Source organism: Felis catus, chromosome A1 (genome assembly GCF_018350175.1).
Source record: "Felis catus isolate Fca126 chromosome A1, F.catus_Fca126_mat1.0, whole genome shotgun sequence".
Taxonomy (NCBI): domain Eukaryota; kingdom Metazoa; phylum Chordata; class Mammalia; order Carnivora; family Felidae; genus Felis; species Felis catus.
This window is the reverse complement of record NC_058368.1, coordinates 104,624,997-104,647,130: the sequence shown is the minus strand read 5'-3', so window position 1 is coordinate 104,647,130 and position 22,134 is coordinate 104,624,997. Positions and strand designations below refer to the sequence as shown.

Below are 22,134 nucleotides of genomic sequence, written 5' to 3'. Positions count from 1 at the left end.
CACTCCTAACATCAGACTCGCTCTACCAGGACAGGTTATTTGGAATTCAGCAACTTATACCTCTAGGGCCATAGTTTTACTTATTTGAACTAGCAGGAAACCTTTGTTAAAATAACAAAATACAGCGCCTTCATTGAACTTTATGTGCCCCAAATGCCTCATATTGGAAGACAAAGTCCCTCTGCCTTCTTTTTTCTCCTGTAGGCTATTGATAATTATAGTAATGCCCGTTGGTACAATACAAAACACAAACACCTACACAGGCAATGAAATCAATTGTCGGCACTCACTACTAAGGCAGCCATTCAGGTGATCCACAATTGTTTACATTTTTAAAATGTCATCTAAATGAAAACACAGTAATTGGAAAATATCGCAGAGAGCTGCACATCCTAGATTACATGCGAAGCCATTCATGAAATGAAATAAAACATGGGATACTTACTGTGGCAACAAAATAGCTAAACACAGCTCGTCCAAACTGGGTGAACCCAAGAAGTGGCAGTGGATTCAAGACAAGATGACAAATATGAGAATACGTGGCATACTACCTGGACAAGATTGTAACATCAAATGGTTGTGGGGAGGAAGGAACACGAGGGAGGTTTCAGGAAGGACTCCTGAAACCTGGGAATGTACACTCATTGATATGAGCGACACAGAAGACGAGAAAGTTTGGAAGGAACAGACATTAAGTTTACTCGGGCATGCTGAAATTAAGGCACCCGTGACACTAAATCTGTAATGAAGAAAGGTACAGTGCAGAGCAGTCATGAGTGAGGACTGGCTCTGATACAAAGATCGGGGAGCGAGAAAGAAATGTGTTGTTGTTTTTTTAATGTTAGTTATTTTTGAGAGAGAGAGAGAGAGAGTGTGTGTGTGAGGGCAAGCGTGAGTTGGGGAGGGGCAGAGAGAGGGAGACAGAGAATCCGAAGCAGGCTCCGGGCTCTGAGCTGTCGGCACAGGTCCCAACGCGGGGCTCAAACCCACAAACCATGAGATCATGACCTGAGCCAAAGTCAGATGCTTAACCAACGCATGCGCCCCGAAGTGCTTGTTGATGTATCCACACAGAGAAGTAAAAAGTCAGAGGAGAGAAGGTACCAAAAGATGATTAATCAACAACTGGCCATTTGAGGCAGCTGTGTAAATAACTACACACATGCACCCCAAACATAATCAATTCAGGATGATGTTCACTAATGGAGGAAACTGTAACATGCATCATATCAATTACCAATACAAAAATCACTTTTATGCCTTTGGACAGGTACACAGAGAAGAGAAGAGTTTGCAGAAGATTTACTTTTGTTTGCTGAAACTTGGTTTGTTCTCCCAGAAGGCACACTAACTTGAACAAAAGGGCAAAATAATATGGAATGTGGCAGTCGTGGCTAGGTGCCTACTTGATATCCATTCTCCTTTCTTCTTTACTAACAGAACCTTAATTTTTGTCAGGGTGGTAATGAGCCCAGCTGAAAGCTACAATTCCCAGCCTCCCTTGCATCTACGGATGGCCACACGACACATTTCAGGACAATGAAGTATAGGTCAAAGTCACCAGATGGGACTTTTGGGAAAGCCCTTCAAAAGGCAGGTAGCCTCGGCTGACTAGATCCTTTGTCCTTGCCCTTCTTCCTGTCTGGATACATGATGTAATAGGTGGAGTGACCATATTATAACCTCGATGCCCCAAGAACGAGGTAAAGGATTCCTGAGGGGAAACATAAGACGGTCCTGGGGGCTGCATGAAACCCCAGTATCAGTACTAGACCTTCTACTTCCAAATGTAAGAATAAGAAAACCTCAATTTTTTTTTTTTAGTTTATTTATTTTGAGAAAGAGAGAGACCACACGAGGGGCAGAGGGAGAGGGAGAGAGAGAGAATCCCAAGTAGTCTCAACACTGTCAGCACAGAGCCTAATTTAGGGCTTGAACCCACGAACAAGAAGATCATAACCTAAACCAAAATCAAGAGTCCAACGTTTAACTGACTGAGCCACCCAGGCACCCCTGAAAATCTCTAATTTTTTAAATCACCGTTTTCTAGATTCCTGTTCCTTGACTCAGTGCAATTTCTACCAACCTAGAAGCCTTATTTAAAAATTGGTCTCAGGGGGTGCCTGGGTAGCTCAGTCGGTTGAGCGTCTGACTTCGGCTCAGGTCATGATCTCAAGGTTCGTGGGTTCGAGTCCCACATCGGGCTCTGTGCTGACAGCTCAGAGCCTGGAGCCTGCTTCAGATTCTGTGTCTCCCTCTCTCTCTGCTCCTCCCCTGCTTGCACTCTGTTTCTCTCTCCCTCAAAATAGATAAACATTAAAAAAAAAAATTTTTTTTAAATGGTCTCAGGTCCAATATCTGCTAAGATAACCTTCAAGTTAATATGACATCTAGGAAAAAATGAAGAGTTGATTATCACCAACATGCAACAGGAAACTCCTTGTTCTGTGACTAGGGCCACCCAAAGTAAAGGGAAAAGGAGACGAACATCCAGGAGATAGCTGGCCAGTTTAGAAGGGGTTGCCTATAAGACAGTGTCCACCAAATCCAGAGGCTAGCATCCCCCACCATTTTTTTTTCTTTTTGGTTGGCATTTTCCCCTTCATCTTTAAACCAATGGAAGAAAAAAAATGAACAATAAATGCTAACACAATTACTTACTTTCGGTGGCTTCTCATTGCCCCACCCAATCAAGTAGATGTTGGACAGTTTAATTGAACTATTAATGTGTGCTTTGTATTACCAGTGATGTCTTCTCCTACGCCAACCAAGTAGCCAGGTTAATTGCTGCCTTGCTTCAGGGGAGCTTTGCAGCAGATGCTTCAAAGCAAATTCCCTACTAACCTTGCCTGCTGTTTGGAATTCAGGGGCTTCGGTCCCTCGGGTGGATTATGTTGGAGGGAGGCAGAGGAAGATGGGGCAAAGGAGAAAACAGAGTCTGCCCTACATGAGAAAAGCATGGTGGTCTCTACTAACAGCAGAGACCTGTGTTTACTCCCGACAGTCTCTGGGGGAGCAGCCAGGGCTTCTGAGGGGCAGGACAGGTGTAAAACAAGACAGACCGTCCCCGGGACAACAGGGCTCCTATGTGAATGAAGATCACTGCAGCTCAAAGAGAGTCCAGAAACAACCACTACCTTTAAGGTTCTGTGACAGCTGTAACAATAGAACTACCAGTATGAGCCAAAAAATTAGGGGCAAGTTCTGTTTTTCAAGAAACCCCAAAAGTCTCTGAGATACCGAGGGAGGGAGAAGAGCCCCCAAATGACACACTGAATTTACTTGTAGCAAGGTGAGATGAAGGCTCAAAAGAGTCATTTGCACACTCCTGTTTGTGATTCAAGAGTTATTCCCATTGCCAATTCCTTCCTCTGGAATCTGAGCCTCAACAGCTCGATCTCCTCAACGTGGAGAGGAGCATGAGTCTTACACTCCACTCGTGACGTTTTCTGTTTGGGGGTTGTTGTTGTTGTTTTTCCCCAGCATATTCTGCCCTTTGACAAAGTACACTCACCCATTCAATACATGAGTGCCCATTTTTTTTAAATCTTTAAATACTTTCCCTTCACAAAACTCTCCCTGATCCTGAAATTCCAAGTCCTCATTTCTTTCTTTACATCTCCATATTACTTGTTGGCAACTTCTCTTGGGACATTTACCCTGTCCCACTTTGTGCTCCAATCTCCTAGCTGTTTCCCCACTATCAAACACCTTAAACAAAATAATAAACCCTTATTGAACATCTACTATGCACTCGAAGGAGAGGGATGTCTGTTTCCCAAGTATGTGGCATAGTACCATATATGCATTCGTTTACCAGCAAATATTTTGTGAGGGGTCTACTACATCCTGTCACCTGGAATAGAATACAGAGAGAGTCTTCAAGGTCCCCGAAGTCTGTGCGTTATGGTCAAGGTTCACAGGTTGGAACATCATCAATTCTCAGTATTTGTTATCAATTCTTAGCATTTTAAAGCCACACTGTACTTTGAGCAGAATGGGGAAGATAATTTTGCGGGGCAGTGACCTTCTTGATATCTCAGAATATGCCACGTAGGCTTTGCAGTTACTAGAAGCATAAATAGCAAGAAAAACTTTAAGTAAGCTTTAACCATTTCCATTTTGAAATCAGGTAAGTAAGATCATTTTTCCTTTCTTTTCTTTTTTATTTTATAGACTCTTCATCAAGTTTATTATAAAGTAAGCCAAAGACAAAGAAGAACTGTGAATCACAGGTGCAATCTTGCATCAAGTTCAACATCTAGTTTACTTCCCTGTTTTATTTCATTATTTGTTTAAAATTGTTTTCTTTCTTTTTTTTTTTTTTTAATTTACATCCAAGTTAGTTAGCATATAGTGCAATACTGATTTCAGGAGTAGAATCCAGTGATTCATCCCCTACATGTAACACCCAGGGCTCATCCCAACGAGTGTCCTCCTCAAGGCCCCTCACCCATGTAGCCATCTCCCCACCCACCAGCAACCCTCTGTTTGTTCTCTGTATTTAAGAGTCTCTTATGTTTTGTCCCCCTTCCTGTTTTTATATTATTTTTGCTTCCTTCCCCTATGTTCATCTGTTTTGTATCTTACATTCCACATATGAGTGAAGTCACAGGATCTTTTTCTTTCTCTGGCTGGCTAATTGTGCTTAGCACAATACCCCCTAGTTCCATGCAGCTCATTTTTATTTTCAAGGCAAATGTGCAAATAAAAATATGTGAAATTCATGCAAAATGCTGAGATGAAGGAACTGTTATCCAAGAGAAAGCTACTTTCTCTTCTCAGGACTTGCTTCCTTAGCCTTTTATTCTTCCCTGCTGTCACTGCTGCTTTGGAATTTGCTGTTATGTGTAATAAGACTCCATCACAAATGTTTGTGGAGAATTCAAGAAATATTCACTGGAGATCTTGGCACAGACCAGCCATGACTCCATCTCTGATCTCCCTTCCCACGCTCCCCATCCCGTGTTCAGGCTCTCTTTCTTCTTCCCAGTTAGCCACTCTCCTGACTCGACTAGCTGCCGGGGGGGCAAACTTCCTGTTTTCCATCTCTCAAATATGTCACAAACCTTATGTATTAAGGGCTAGTGAAGTAAGGAACTCTGGCCTAAGCATCAAGAAGCCTGAGCTTATGTGGTCATTTATTCAACAAATATTTTAAAGCATTTTATATGTTTCAGGCACTGGGTTAAGCCTTAGAAAACAGGGATGAACTTGGGACACCTAGGTGGCTCCATCGGTTGAGTGTCCAAAGTGGGCTCAGGTCATGATCTCACGGTTCATGGGTTCAAGCCCCGCACCAGGCTCTGTGCTGACAGCTCAGAGCCTGGAGCCTGCTTTGGATTCTGTGTCTCCTCTCTCCCTGCCCCTCCCCTACTCATGCTCTGTCTTGCAAAAATAAATAAATGTTAAAAAAAAAAAAGTTAAAAAGGGGCATCTGGGTGGCTCAGTCAGTTAAGCATCTGACTTCAGCTCAGATCATTATCTTGCAGCTGGTGAGTTCAAGCCCCACGTTGGACTCTGTGCTGACAGCTCAATCTGGAGCCTGCTTCTGTGTCTCCCTCTCTCTCTGCTCCTCCCCACTCATGTTCTGTCTCTCTCCCTCAAAAATAAATAAACATTTAAAAAGACAAAGAAAAGAAGAAAACAGGGATAAACAAAATGGGAAATTCCTGGTCTTCAAAGAGCTTACATTCTAAGGGAGAAAAACGATTAACACATTCACAGATAACCAGAAAGCTTTCAGATAGTGAAGAATGCTCTGAAAGAAAGAAATGGACAAGTGTGACAGATAGCAACTGTTGGCAGGTGCTTCCAGTATGGCGCTTAGGGAAGTCTTCTCTGATATTTAAGTAGGTTTGATGAATCTGGCCAGAGTCCAAGGAAGAACATTTCAGGCATCTCGGCCCAAGACGAGAAAAAGTTGAAGTCACAGAAAGGAGATAGCCCCTAGGATGGACAGAGACCCTATGTGAGGCCAGGAGAACAGGGTTAGCTCATGAAGGGCCTAGGAGCCACAGTGAGGAGATGAGATTTTAACTTAAGAATATAGGATGTATTTGATGTGCTTAAAGCAGAGAAGTGACAGCCTCTTTTTTTTTTTTTAAAGATCACTATGGCTAACAGGTGGAACAAGGAATTAAAAATACTGATTAGGAGATTATTGTATAAATTCAGGAGAGAGAAGGGGAAGGACTGGATACATGAGAGTTGGACCCCATATGTGAGCTGAAAGAGAGCCACCAAGGTATCACCCAGGCTTTTAGCTAGAGGGCTTGAATAGACGGTAGTTCCCCTTACTGAGATGGGAAAGCATTCTAAACCTGCCTTACCTGACCCTGGGTAATGTGGTCTCTTCAACTTGGAAATGCAGATATTGAAAGAGAGAGAATAGACAGCCTCAGATACTCCTTCAGCACTACAATATCAAAGCTCAGTTGGGTAACCAAGACATGATACGCTTTTCTTGTATTATTCCCATAGGGGGAATAATACAAACTTTGGAACAAAAGAGGCTGGGAGCTCCATAAAGCTTCCAGAATGCTCCACAAGGCCGTCTGACTTTGGCAAATAAACCACCTGTGCCTCAGTCTCCTCATCTTCACAATAGGATGATAAAGCTGACTTGCTTCGCTGGGCTGCTATCAGGAATAAGACAGTTGGAATGTACTAGTAATCAGGTAATCACACAGTCTCCTTTCCAGACACACTCAACACTTGTTCTTTCTTTTCCTTCAATCACTCCACTTTGTGAATCTCTTGACCCGGGGATTTTCTTTTCTTCTGAGGGCGAAGCAGCAACTCCAACTCTGGGGGTTCCCAGAGCAGTATCTCACGTGTGTCCCTTCCCGCGATGGTCACACAGCCCTAGACCTCTGTGGCTTCTCGCCTGGAAGGCCAGCGTTGCAGGAGGAGGGCAACACAGCCAGCTCCAAGCCTGTGGGCTCCAGGTTATCGACCTAGGGTTTCATGCTTCACTTTGACTTATCAGCTTCCCCTGCCATGAGCTCAACCCTCTCCCTGATGAATGGGACTCCAAGAACTGGGTCTGAGAAAAAAGCATGATGGAACGCTTCACACTGCTCATTCTCAGACACACCGCCCACCCGCCATGTTGCCGTGGCTCGCCATGTTACATGACACTCGGGGGATGAGACGGGCACGCCACAGGAAGGGAGAGGACGGTCTCATGGGCTGCCTACACCCCATTTTTAGTTACCAAAACCTAAAAATTTTAGCCACCATAAAAATTCACTAATGAACAAGCCCCGTCCTTTTTTTTTTTTTTTTCACATATGCCTCTCTTGTTTCCATTTCTTTCATTTGTTCACTTTTCCTTTCAGAACAAAGTCCAAATGATAGAATTCCCCACACATCATGCTTTTCCAAGGTTTCCCGCTGTCCAGACAGAAAGCCAGGTTATTGTCGTCATTTCTGCTGTGGCAGCTGGAGGGCAGTGCGATTCTCTCTTTCTCTCTCTCTCTCTCTCTCTCTCTCTGTCTCTTTCTCAGTGCGTGTATATGTCTCTCTGTGTCTCTCTCTCAGAGCTTCTCATTTCCTCCCAGCCCCCTCCCAGTCCCCTCCCAGCTAAGTGAGGAGGGGAAGAGACACAATGGAGGGGAAATAAGCCCACAGGGCACAGGAGCCCTGGGGGAAATGATGTAAAAAAAAAAAAAAAAAAAAAAAAAAAACAAGCAAAGTCAAGCTCACAGATCCACATCCTGGTCTAGCTTCCTCCGCACTCACACAGGACTAGCTGCTTTCACACCCACCCAACACGCGCTTCCCTTTCTACAACTTCTCCCTACACCCAATTCCTCAAATTCTTCATGTGTGAGCTCAGCTCAGCCTCACCCTTGCACGCTCACACACAAACTCAATCAGCACCTCCCCCGTCTTTCCTCATCTCCAGCTCAGGGCTGGCCCCCAGGCCTTGTGACCCGGGACTGGGAGAGGCCACTGTGGTGTGACCAGGTCTGGGTGTGGGACAATAAGGCAGACAGTGAGGCAGAGCCTGACTCCAGAGAGGCCGGCTGTTGGAGAGCGGCCCAGCCCCACAGGCAGGGAGGGCATTATCGGCAAACGACCCGAGTGACTACTGGCAGACAGTGACAGAGCCCAATGCATGAGGGCCCACGGTGCCACCCCAGGTCACAGAACAAGCAGGAGCGGCTGGTTTTTGTGGGCAGGGCCAGGCATGGAACTAGAGCAGGGGAAAAGGAAGCCACAGTAACAGTCGTCCATTTGCAGGGAGCTTTGTGCTTTCCAAAACTGAGGCACCTTGGTGCACCTGTTACTTCAGGTAAGACGGGCATATGTTACGATGCCCTCTTTACAGGTGAGAAACGGAGCCCGTATAAAGGTAGAAACCGTTCTAATTAGACGTTTATGACAGAGCTGGGTTAGATTCCACGCCTGGGGTGACAGCTTTACCCAAAACATCACTGACCTGCATAAAATCACGTATCAGGAGCAAAGTCATCCTGTAGGGTAGCATCCCTGATAGGGCTTTGCAAGGTCAAAGTCAGATTTTTCACCATCTCAAATACAAGGGCCCCTACTATGGCCCTTCAATATGTCCACGTATTCTTTTTTAAGTTTTTTTTTTTAACGTTTTATTTATTTTTGAGACAGGGAGAGACAGAGCATGAACGGGGGAGGGGCAGAGAGAGAGAGGGAGACACAGAATCAAGCAGGCTCCAGGCTCTGAGCCGTCAGCCCAGAGCCGGACGCGGGGCTCAAACTCACGAACCGCGAGATCATGACCTGAGCCGAAGTCAGACGCTTAACTGACTGAGCCACCCAGGCGTCCCAATATGTCCACGTATTCTAAGGAAGGACAACAAAAGAGATCTCAGGTAAGGGCCAGCAGAAATATGGTGATCAAAAGAACATGCTTGGCACCAACCTCTCATGACAGGTTTCAAAGCTATGGCCTCCCTCTCTTCCACTCCCTCCTCATGGAACGCACAGAACTTATTGACAGAATATTGTAACTACACGAGCCCATGGTGAGGAAATTACAGACTATCTGCTCCAAACTGTGTCTGCAGTAAGCTTCTTTCTTTGCAATGCAAAGACAGAATATTTCTTTTAATAGACTTCCCCTTCTCCCCTCGCTACAATTTTTAAAAAGAGAAAGAAAAGACCAAATATGAAAGGTATCTTCGTGGTAAGCGACGGTTTGGAATGAGACATAAGTGCTTTGATTTTGTTTTTAAAGTTATTCTCCTTTTCTAAAGCTTTTATTTTCCCAGAACAAATTAGCGGTGAGGCATTGCAAATTCTGTATTTTTGTACTCACTCTGTTAGGGGTGCCTGGGTGGCTCCTTCGGTCGAGCGTCCGACTTGGCTCAGGTCACGATCTCACGGTTCGTGAGTAAGAGCTCCATTTCAGGCTCTCTGATGTCAGTGCAGAGCCCACTTTGGATCCTCTGTGCCCCCCTCTCTCTCTGCCCCTCCATTGCTTGCTCTTGTACTTTCTCTCTCCCTCTCTCTCTCTCTCTCTCAAAAAATAACTATTAAAAAAAAATCATATTCACCCTAGACTTCAATACGATATTTTGACTGTCTTTTGAATTTATGACCTAGATCAAGCTTCTCTGTGCCACATTAGTAAAAATTAAAATTGTAGCTTCTATCGATATCACGAACATGTTATATGGGCTGGGAAAGCAACCTGCCGTGAGGCCCTATTTATAGGGTTTAAAACTAAACTTCTCTAAGATGCCAATACCTAAGGGTCCTTGGGACACTTCTTGAAACTGCGATTCTGCTCGTTTTTCTTTTAATTAGGAATCTATTTTATTTTACTCAAAAACAAATAAATAATTCCAATGTGGAGAGCCAAAGTACATGCTAATGGTAACAGGAGTCAAGGAGCCTATTCACTGGTAGAGATCACATATCTTCTTTTACCTGAAATGTTTCACCTGAGAGGACATTCAAGTAATGGGACTACTTGCTGATCTCTCATATATACCATAGATTCTTTTTTTTTTAAGTTTATTTATTTTTGAGAAAGAGAGAGAGAGCATGAGCAGAGGAAGGTCAGAGAGAGAGAGAGAAAGAGAGAGAGAGAGAGAGAGAGAGAGAGAGAGAGAGAGAGAGAGAATCCCAAGCAGGCCCTGCACTGTCAGGGTAGAGCCCAATATGGGGCTCCATCTCATGAACCACAAGATCATGACCTGAGCTGAAACCCAAGAGTTGGACACTTAACCCACTGAGCCACCCAGGCATCCCTACCATAGATTCTTATGATTCGGTCCCTTCAACCCTTGCACTTCAAGATGGCACACCAAGCATATGTGTTGACTTCCACTCCCTCACAACATTCACACAGCATGTATGACAAAGAAATACAGCTAGAGTAACGCTGAGTAGGGGGGAAGACTATCAGTGAGAGACATATTTTGATAAGTAAGAAAGAAAATGGGATCATATTACTAGATAAACCAGAATGAAGGAAGCTGAGACCCAGAACGCAAATATAAGAAGGCTACCACAGAGGTGGGAGCCATTTCTCACCACCGCGTCCTAGGAGCCCTTAAACGTGAGGTTGGTAAGAAACAAGAGCAGAAACAGGAGGAGGAGTACCCAGTGTAATTAGCTAAAGGAGTATTTATGAAATATCTAGTCCAGGGAGCTCCTCCCACCTCATTCCAATCCCCTTGCATCAAAACAACTACAGACTGTGGAATCTGAGCTGCAGAAATGCTGCCTACCCACTCCATACTGACGTGCCCTCAAGGAAGGCCTTCCTCTCAGCGCGTCCCACCCACAGAGCTCACAGTCAGACCCCTGGTCCTGCTGGTTAGTAGAGATCCTTGTAAGAGCAGAAGAACCACAGAGCAGCAGGGGAAAGCAATGACAGTCACCTACAGGACTGATTCCTACCAACACCCAAAGTAATCCACAGCCAAGATGGCAGATTTGAGAAGGAACCCAGAGCAAAGTTTTGCATTGAGCAAACTATTCTCTATCTTGTTTATGATGCTAGTAACATGACTACATGCACTTATCAAAACTCATCAAACTAAGTATCTTGAAAGGATGAATTTTGCTGAATGTCAATTATACTGCAATAAGTCTAAGTTTAAAGAAGAAGCACAAACGTATGCAGGGAAAGAAGGCTGAAGTTGGTGACATCTGACTTGGTCTCAAGCTGTCCCGGACAGTTTATCCACTTGTAGAGCAGAACAGAGTGGTGACAAACAGAAGGACTGGCTCCAAAATTAATAAAGGCATTAAGCTATTCCGATAAACTCAGAAGCAGAAGGGAGAGAAAGTACCAGACAGTCCAAAAGACCTTATTTTATACAATTCACATCACAGTGGATATGACTACCTAAAGAAATGATCCTCACCTCCTTCGAAAGAACTATTTGGGGACATCTTAAATTATCTCAGGACATCTAGATAAATGCTCAATAAAACGGGAACTAAAGGTTGTGTAGACAAAAATAGAACAAACCAAAGAGGCTTCCTATTAAAATAAAAGGAACAAACAAAAATAAGAAAGTTACTGGAAATTAAAAATATGCTTGCTAAAGATTTTTACATGTAATAAAAGGGTTAAAAATTAAAACCAAGGAAATCTTCTAATATATTCAACAAAAACAAAGGAATCAAAGGTATGAAAAAAAAAGGTTAAAATCGTAGAGAATCCATATAAAAAGTCCTACAACCCAGCTAAACAAATCTGAAGGAAATGAATGTGGAAAAAATTAAAGAAAGAGGAGTGGATACATAAAAACAATAAAATGTGGATTATACAGACAACGACATATTGTTCAGCCATAAGAAGGAATGAGGTACGGATATATACTATGATATGGATGAATCTTGAAAACATTCCACCAAATGAAAGAAAGCAGATACAAAAGGCCATATGTTGTATGATTCCATGTATATGAAATATCCAGAATACATAAAATCATAGAAACAAAGTAGATTGATGGTTTCTAGGGGCTGGGGGAAGGAAGAATGGGGAATGAAGGATAATGGCAATGGGGTTTCTTCTGAGAATGATGTCAATGTTCTAAAACTAGACAGTGGTTATGGTTGCAAACCTTTGTGAATATGCAAAAAAACATTGATACGTGCTTGAAAACAGTGAATCCTATGGCATGTAAATTAGATATAATTTTTAAAAAGAAATAGTAAAAAAATCACAGAACCGAAAGAAAACAAAGCAATAAGATTTAAGATTGAATATTAACTAGAGCAAATATACAGATGCTCAGTCCCAAAACCATCCTTACAAAACTGAACACCAAAAGAAATAAAACTAAAAGAGCATCAAGAAAAAGTTACTTACAGAAAAAGTGAAATAAAAATGTCAAACTTCTCATCTGCAATACTGCTACAAGACAAAGGAACAATGGCTTTTCATAGTTCTGCAGGAATATGTTATTGACAAAATTAGAATAGGAAGTCATACACCTACGAGAATATCTTCTAAAAAGTATTTTCCATTGAACACATAGTATGATTACTAAGCTGGTATCTAAGAGTTTAAAGTAATTATCATAACTCAGCAATAGTCTCTGAACTCAGGAGAAAAATGAATGAACACAGTGAGAGCTTAAACACAGAGACAGAAAATATTAAAAAGACAGCTGAAAAATACAATTGAAATGAAAAAAACACTAGAGGGAATCAAAAGCAGATTAAATGATGCAGAAGGGATGCCTGGGTGGGTTAGTGGGTTAAGCACCCAACTCTTGATTTGGGTCAGGTCATAATCCCAGGATAGTGGGATTGAGCCCTTCATTGGGCTCCATGCTGAGAGTAGAGTCTGCTTGAGACTCTCTCTCTCTCTCTCTCTCTCTCTCTCTCTCTCTCTCTCTCTCACTCTCCCCCTCTCCCCTGCTCGTATGCTCACGTTCACTCACGAAAGAAAGAAAGAAAGAAAGAAAGAAAAGAAAGAATCCGTGATCTGAAAACAAGATTCTAGAAATAATCAGAAAAACAAAAAGAAAAAGGAATTTTTAAAAGCAAGGACAGCTTGGAAGACCTCTAGAACATCAAGCACACTAACATTCACATTATAGGGATCCCAGAAGGAGAAGATATAGGAAAAATCAGAAACCTACTAGAAAAATAGTGGCTACAAACTTCCCTACACTGATGAAGAAAACAGACATCCAAATCCTAGAAGAAAACATAGTCCCAAATAAGATAAATCCAAAGTTTACCCCACACCAAGACACATTAAAATACAGTGTCAACAGTTAAAGAGAGAATCTTAGAGGCACCTGGGTGGCTCAGTCAGTTAAGCATCCGACTCTTGGTTTCGGCTCAGGTCATGATCTCGCAGTTTCATGAGTTCAAGCCCCGCATCAGGCTCTGGGCAGGTAGTGCAGAGCCTGCTTGGGATTCTCTCTACATCCCTCTCTTTCTGCCCCTTCCCCACGCCAGCTGTCTCTGCCTCTCTCAAAATAAAAAAATAAACTTTAAAAAAATCTATTAAAAAAGAGAGAGAATCTTAAAAGCAACAAGAGAAAAACAACTAGTTATGTACAAGAGAATCACTATCAGTTTGTTTTTCTGCAGCAACTTTGCAAACTAGTATCCTAGACACACAGAAGCTAAAGGAGTTTATCAACACCAAACCAGCCTTATAAGGCATGTTAAAAGCGTTTCTTTCAATGGATAAGACAAGGCCATAACTAGAAATTAACAAATTATGAAAAAAATCTCACTGGTAAAACTACATGTATGGTAAACAGATTGGATCAACCAGTATGCAAACTAAAAGGCAAACTAGTAAAATCATCTAGACCTACAACTATTAGTCAAAAGATACACAAACTAAGAAGATATAGAACATACGATCTTAAAAACCTAAAATGTGGGTGGAGAAGTAAAAATATAGTACTTCGAGAACATGATGGTCACACTTAGTGACCATCAATTCACAATAGATTTCTATACATATAGGAAGCTATATATGAACCTCATGGTAACCTCAAACCCAATACCTATAAGAGATACACATGCACAGAAGAGAAAGGAATATAAACCTAACTCTCAAGAAAGTCACCAAATTACAAGGGAAAAGAGCAAGAGAAGAAGAACAGAGAACTACAAGAACAACCAGCAAACAACAAAATGTCCAAAAGTACATACCTATCAGTAATTCCTTTAAGTGTGAACAGACTAAATGCTCCAATCAAAAGACAAATGGGACAGAATGGATTAAAAAAACATGTTTATTTGCTGCCTACAAGAGACTTGCTTCAGAACTAAAGACATACACAGAAAGTGACCAGATGGAAAATGACATTCCATGAAAATAGAAACAAAAAGAAAGCTGGAGTAGCAATACTGATATAAGGCTTTAAAATATACTTGAAGTGGAGCCCAGGTGGCTCAGTCAGTTAAGTGTCCATTTTGGCTCAGGTCATGATCTCGTGGTTCGTGGGTTCAAGCCCCATGTCAGGTTCTGTGCTGACAGCTCAGAGCCTGGAATCTGCTTTGAATTCTGTGTCTCCTTCTCTCTCTCCCACTTGTGCATTCTCTCTGTCTGTCTCAAAAAAAACATTTAAAAAATGTTAATATCCTTTAAAAATGGGTGGGTGTAACAAGAGACCAAAAAAAAAAAAAAAACGACATTACATATTGATAAAGGGCTCAATCCAATAAGAGGATATGACACATATAAATATATAAACACCCAACATAGGAGTACCTAAATACATCACACAATTATTATCAAACATAAAGGAAGAAACTGACAAAATACAGTAATAGTAGGGGACTCTGACACCCCACATATATCAATGAGTTGATCATCCAGATCGAATATCAATGAAGAAACACTGGACTTAAACAACACATTAGAACAGATGGACTTAATGGATATATATAGAGCATTCCAACCCAAACCAGCAGAATGCACATTCTTTACAAATGCATATCATTTTCCAACATGTATCATGTTAGACCACAAAACAACTCTCAATAAATTTAAGAAGACTGAAATAATATCAAGCATATTTTCTAACTAGAACAGTATAAAATTAGAAATCAATTACAGGGAAAAAAAAACCTGGGAAAAAAAAACAAACACATGGAGACTAACCAGCATGCTATCAAAAAACCAATAAGCCCCCAAAAAACAAATAGGAAATCAAAACGTACCTTGAGACAAAAGAAAATGGAAACAAAACAGTCCAAAACCTATCAGACATAGCAAAAGCAGTTCTAAGAGGTAAGTTCATAGCAATACAGACTCACCAAAACAAACAAGAAAAATCTCAAAATATATAACCTTATACCTAAAGAAGCTAGCAAAAAGAACAAAGCTCAAAGTTAATATAAGAAAAGACATAATACAGATTAGAGTGGAAATCAATGAGAGACCAAAAAAAAAAAGAACAAATGGAAAAGATCAATGAAAGTAAGAGCTGTTTCTTTGAAAAGACACAGAAAATTGATAAACCTATAGCAAGACACACACACACACACACACACACACCAAAAGAAAGTATCCAAATAAATAAAATCAGAAACAAAACAGAGGAAGTTATAACCAATATTATACAAATACAAATGATCTTCAGAGACTATTATAATTATATGCCAAGAAATGGGACAACCTAGAGGAAATAGACAACTTCTTAGAAACATACCATTTTCCAAGAATGAATCAAAAAGAAATAGTTGGAATAGACCAATTACTGGTAATGCAATTAAATAGGTTTCAGACACACAAAAGTCCCCAAGCACAAAAGTCCAAGACCAGGTATCTTCACAGGTGAAACTGTACCAAACACTTAAAGAAAAAATAATACCTGTCCTTTTCAAACTATTCCAAAAAACTAAACAAATACTTCCAAACTCATTAAATGAGGCCAGCATTACCCTGATACCAAAATGAAAGACACACACACACACACACACACACACACACACACACCAAAGGCCAAGATCCCTAATAAACACAGATGCAAAAGTCATCATTTTGCAATCATCATTTGAAAAATATTATCAAACTAAATTGCAACAATACACTAAGCAGATCCTGTACCATGATCAAGTAGGATTTATTCCAACGATATAAGGATGGTTCACCATCCACAAATCAATGTGACACAACACATTAACAAAAAGAAGGATAAAAATCCTATGATTATCTCAATAGATGCAGAAAAAGCATGTGACAAGATTCAACATCCATTTATAATAAAAACTCTTAACAAGGTCAGTATAGAAGGGACATAGCTCAACATAATAAAGACCAGATATGACAAACCCACAGCCAACATCCTACTCAATGGTGAAAAGCTAAAACCTTTCCATCTCAGATCAGGAACAAGGAAAAGATGCCCACTCTCACCATTTTAATTCAACATACTATTGGAAGTCTTAGCCACAGCAATCAGAAAAGAAAAAGAAATAAAAGATGTCCAAACCGGAAAGGAAGAAGTAAAAATATAACTATCTGCAGACAACATACTATACACAGAAAATCCTAAGGACTCAAAAAAAAAAAAATACTACGAAAAAGATGAATTCAGTAAAGCTGCAGGATACAAAATTAATATACAGAAATCTATTGCATTTCTACACATTAATAATTAACTACCAGAAATAGAAATTAAGAAAGTAATTCCATTTACAAGTGCACAAAATAAAATACCTAGGAATAAATTCAGCCAAGGAGGTGAAAGACTTGTATTCTGAAAATTATAAGACATTGATGAAAGAAATTTAAGACAACACAATAAATGGAAAGACACACTATGCTCATAGACTGAAAGAATTAGCATTGTAAAGTGTCCACACTAACCAATGCAATCTACAGATTTAATACAATTCCTGTCACAATACCAATGGAATTTGTCACAGAACTAGAGCAAACAATACTAAAATTTCTATGGAACCACAAAAGAGCCCAAATAGCAAAGGTGATCTTGAGGGGAAAACACAAAACAAACAAAGCAAACAAAACGAAAAAAAAACAGAGCTGGAGGTATCAGACTCCCTGACTTCAAATTATACTACAAGGCTGTAGTAATCAAAACAGTATGGTACTAACACAAAAATAGACACATAGATCAAAGGAGTGTAATAGAAATCCCAGAAAACGAACAAACAAAAACAAAAACAAAAACAAAAACAAAAACAAAAACAAACACCCCCATGCTTATAGTATCAACTAATCTATGACAAAGACAAAAATATACACTGGGAAAAAGACAATCTGTTCAATAAGTGATGCTGGGAAAACTGGACAACCACATGCCAAAGAATGAAACTGGACCATCTTCTTACATCATATACAAAATTAAAGTCAAAATGGATTAAAGACTTGAATGTAAGACTGGAAACCAAAGTCCTAGAAGAAAATTCGGGCAATAAACTTTTGGACATAGGTCTTACCACTATTTTTTTTTATCTGTTTCCTCAGGCAAGGGCAATAAAGGAAAAATAAACAAATGGGAATACTTCAAACTAAAAACGCTTTTTCACAGCCAAGGAAACAATCAACAAAATGTAAAGGGAACCTACTGAATGAGAGAAGACATTTGCAAATGTTGTAACCAATGATATAACTGATAAAGGGTTAATATCCAAAATATATGAAGAATAAATAGCAAAAAATAGCAAAAAAAAAAAAAAAACCTTAAAATCCAATTAAAAGATGAGAAGACTGAATAGATATTTCTCTAAAGAAGATACCCAGATGGACAATAGACACATGAAAAATGCTCAACATCACTCATCATGAGGGAAATGCAAATGAAAACTACCATGAAATATCATCTCACACCTGTTAGAATGGCTAGTATCAAAAAGACAAGAAATAACAAGAGTCGGTGAGAATGTGGAGAAAAGGGAGCTGTCACGCACTATTGGTGGTAATGAAAAAATGGCACAGCCACTATAATCTTCCACTATGCAGTTTCCTCAAAAAAAGTAAAAATAGAATTACCATATGATTCAGCAATTTCACCTTTGGGTATTTATCCTAAAACACGAATTCAAAAAATATATATGCACCCCTATGTTTACTGCAGCATTATATAATAAAAAATGTAATAAAAATGGAAGAGAGTAGAAGCTGAAAATAAATTCCTCATCTTTTACTTCTATGTGGAATGTAAAACACAAAAGCAACAAAACAGAACAGAAATAGACTCATAGATACAGAGAACAATCAGATGGTTGCCAGAGGGGAGGGGGTGGGAATATGAGAGAAAGAGGGAAAGGGGATTAAAAGGTACAAATTGCTAGTTATAAAATATGTAAGACAAAGGGATGCAACATACAGCGTAAGGAACAGAGTTCATAATACTGTAACAACACTGTATGGTGACAGATGGTAGCTAGATTTATCATGGTGATCGCTTCATAATGTATATAAAAGTTGAATCACTATGGTGTATACCTGAAACTAAAAAACGGTGGGGGAGGGGGGAGGGGAGTTGATATGTCAGTGATGTAATGCAAACATTCGTGTTTCCACTCTCAAGAAAAAAAAAATAAAGCAATTAGCAACAAGATAAAAGATGAGCAAAAACAGTTGTTTAAGAAACCACTCTACAGGGGCGCCTGGGTGGCTCAGTCGGTTGAGCACCCGACTTCGGCTCAGGTCACGATCTCGCGGTCTGTGAGTTCGAGCCCCGCGTCAGGCTCTGGGCTGACAGCTCGGAGCTGGAGCCTGTTTCCGATTCTGTGTCTCCCTCTCTCTCTGCCCCTCCCCCGCTCATGCTCTGTCTCTCTCCATCAAAAATAAATAAACACCAAGAAAATAAAAAAAAAAAAACAATGTACAAATATGAACTCAAGTGTGGCATGACTTCAAAGAATTTGAGTATGAAGCAAGAGAATCTAATGCCTAGAACGTGCTCTCTTGAATAGTTTAATGATATAGAATTGCATTCTCTTTTCTAGGGATTAAACTTCTTCACTTTATTTTGAAGGTAATAATGCTTATATAGTAAAAATGTGAGAAGTGGTGTTTACTGATTTAAAGCTACAAATGTAAACAATAAAGAAAATGCAATAAATATGGGAGGGAGTGGAAGGTGAAGATACATTCCTCATCTTTTGGAGTGGGGAGGCAACAGGTACTGTCCAAATAATATATTCAGAATAGGCAAACAGACAAGTTACTTTAAGTTATAAGCATCAGGGACTAAAAACCGAAGTAATTAAAAGCGGGGTGCTTTCTTCTGAAGGTGGTACCGGGAGGGAGGATGACAGATGTTCATTCGTCATTTAATGCTTTTATATATCGTTCACATTTTGTTATACTACACGCAAGTATGACTTTTATAAACTAAAAAAACATAAAGCAAGAACAATTCCCAGGCCTGACGACTTAACTGTAATTGTTAGGAATATTTCCCGTAGCAATATACAGAAAACATGACTAACAGCGGCTTATAACGCGACGTTGCTGCTTTTAAAAAAAAGAGATCCAGAGTTAGGCAGAGAGGTTTGGGGGCCTGATGACATCAGGGAGAACCCAGGCTCTTTCCATGTTTCCATTCCGCCGCCCACAGCACTGTCTACGGTCCCCACTCAGGATCCCAGCAGCCTGCCAAGCTGCAGCTACTAGTTGTCTCACGACCACATCCAAAACTGACAAGGAAATTAGCAGAGGCACAAAGGATTAACTCCCACATGATAATCTCTTCTTATTTCTTTTCCAGAAACCACCATCCCTTCTCCTTCCAACTTCTTCAAACCCTACGTCTCTTACATTTTATGGGCCAGAATTCGGTCACCCTCTTGCCCTCACACCAGTCACAGGCAAAGGCATAGTTTACCTTAATTGGCTTATACCAATCTTATCTCATTAGCTGGGACAGAGCGCATTGCTTCCCAAACAAAATCATCCGTGTTCTTTAACAAGGAAGAAGAGAGGATTGGCTGTTAGATAGGCCATAAGAGGGTCCACCAGGCTGACTGACCAATTAACTTAACAACTACTGTCCCTCAGTGAGGAGATGGCGGGCCACCTGTCAGAATCACAAAATCTGGACTCTCGCAAGACAAAAGTCAATAAATACAGTCATGAGCCCTTAGTCCTATGTTGATTTAATGTGTATTAATCTTTTGAGATAAAACCATTAGTCATGTGTTGGCATCTGCAAATTAACACCGGCTTCTGGGGAGAAACTGTTGAGAGGAAAAAAAAAAAAATCACATCCCTGCATTTTTCAAAGGTTTAACATCAAAAATTTATCAAGTGTAAAAACTCAGTCTGTTTGATACTGTTGAAATGATTAATTTTACAAATAGCTACTAGAAACAAGACACATCTGACAACTCGAAGAATTAGAAGAGGAGGCAAACGTTTTCCTTTCTGAGTTAAAAAAAAAAAGTGAGTCCCCATCATTTTCATTTTCTCTCCCTTGTAGCATTTTATTGTCTCTGGCACATTTCTTAAGTCAAAGACTTTCCTGAAGATTCCATATATCAGACACTTATTGGCTTGCTTTTCAGCAACCCCGTCATGGCTGATTTACTAATATATCCTATAGACTTTCCGTGGAATCTATACAGAGAAAGCCCATAGCGCCTCATAATTCCCACCTATTTTAAGTTAAAGACTTAATGCGTAGATAGGATCTGACATATGAGTGTTGCTCACCAGTTCACTGTCAGAGCAAGCTTGAATAATTAGTACCAGCAGCTCTTCTCTCCAGATATTAATACCTTATATCATAAATGTCAAGCAGAGCGCAAAGATGCAATTGGAAAACCTCCGAAGGGTAGGGGGCCCATAAATCATGAAGGTTTCACTCTATTTTCCTTCCATTTTACTATCAGAAAATAAACCCAGGATGGTGAGATTTAAAATCTTGACCTCTTTTTATTTATTACGTATCACTGTGCCTTCCCTGAAGGGGTATCCTGGACGGAGGGCTGAGAGGGTGGGTGAAGGGGAGGAGGGTGGAGACTGCTCAGCTGGGGAAGAATCAGGAAGCATTCAGGGGGTAAGAGAGGTCACCAAAGAAACAAAACCTCACAGCAGTCCTCCGGGGCTGTTCTGTGCCCTCTCTCCAGCACACCAGGCTGTGTGCCTTTGGGACATGGGGGCTGGCCCTTTGCAGGAGGCCGGCTCAAGTGAGGGAGGTGTTTCTATTTAAAAAACATGCAGCCCCTGCCCTACTCCTGCCCCTGCCCTAGCGGTGAAAAACAATCTCTTTTATGGTTAGAGAACAAATGTGAGAATGAACGTTGTAATAAATTTTAATGAGCTTATTAAGGACACCAGGCCCTAAATAAACACCCTATTCAAACGAGGCACTCGTTCCAACCCCACCTCCAGTACCAGCTAGGACTCCAGCTGCAATCATAGGCTCTCTAATTCAGAAAGGAGGAAGTCCTCCTGCCCTAAGAACAAACTGTTCTATCTTTAGAGCGTTTTGACTATTAGCAGGTTCCCATGATAATGAGCTGAGGTCAGCCTCCCTGAAACTCCTGTCAGTTTATCCTATATCCTCCAGGGTCCCACTGGGCAATTCTCTCTCCTTGTTCTTCTGGAAGTCTTTGGTGCATGTGTAAATTGCTGTCTCAAACCTCCTGTATACCAAGCTGACCAGCCCCGAACTCTTTAACGCATCCTCGGGTGACAAAGTTGCACATTCCAGGGTCTCATCTCAATAATCTCCAATTTATCATAAAGACAGTGAAACTCAAAGCCTTAAGTCATTACCCTCAGGCTCACACAGTCTGTAGGAAGCAAAGCCAGGCATCTTTGCCCCTGGGCCATCTTATACCCCAGAGCCACAACTATCACTTTCTTTATTCTTAGGCTCCCTACTTTTATAAATATGACCAAAGACCAAATTCTTATTGTTTTTTTTTTTTCTTCTCTCTTTTTGGCTCATTGAGTTTGTTCTCAAATCCGTATCTTCAGCCCAAATCTCTCCCTCTTCCATAATTTTTATTCAACCGCCCACTGGACATCACTATTTGGAAAACACCGTATCACCTCAAACTCAACAAGTCTCAATTGAATAGATCATTTTTTCTCCCAAAGATGCTCCTCACCCATTGTTCCTCAAAATTAAAAAGTGCTTTACTATCCACTCAGTTGTCCCAAGACTGAAGCCTGAGAATCACTTTTTTCAACTTTTTTTAACATTTATTTATTTTTGAGACAGA

General features: G+C 40.7%; 1 long non-coding RNA gene and 1 other non-coding gene across 10 annotated transcripts in view; one reads left to right on the top strand and one right to left on the bottom strand.

The window, feature by feature from the left end:
- LOC102900781 overlaps window positions 1-22,134 on the bottom strand; it is a 177,585-nt gene that overhangs the window by 33,218 nt on the left and 122,233 nt on the right. The gene's annotated exons all lie outside the window — the stretch shown is intronic.
- TRNAR-UCG lies at window positions 2,122-2,206 on the top strand. Its single transcript has one exon. It is a non-coding gene; the product is annotated as a tRNA-Arg (tRNA).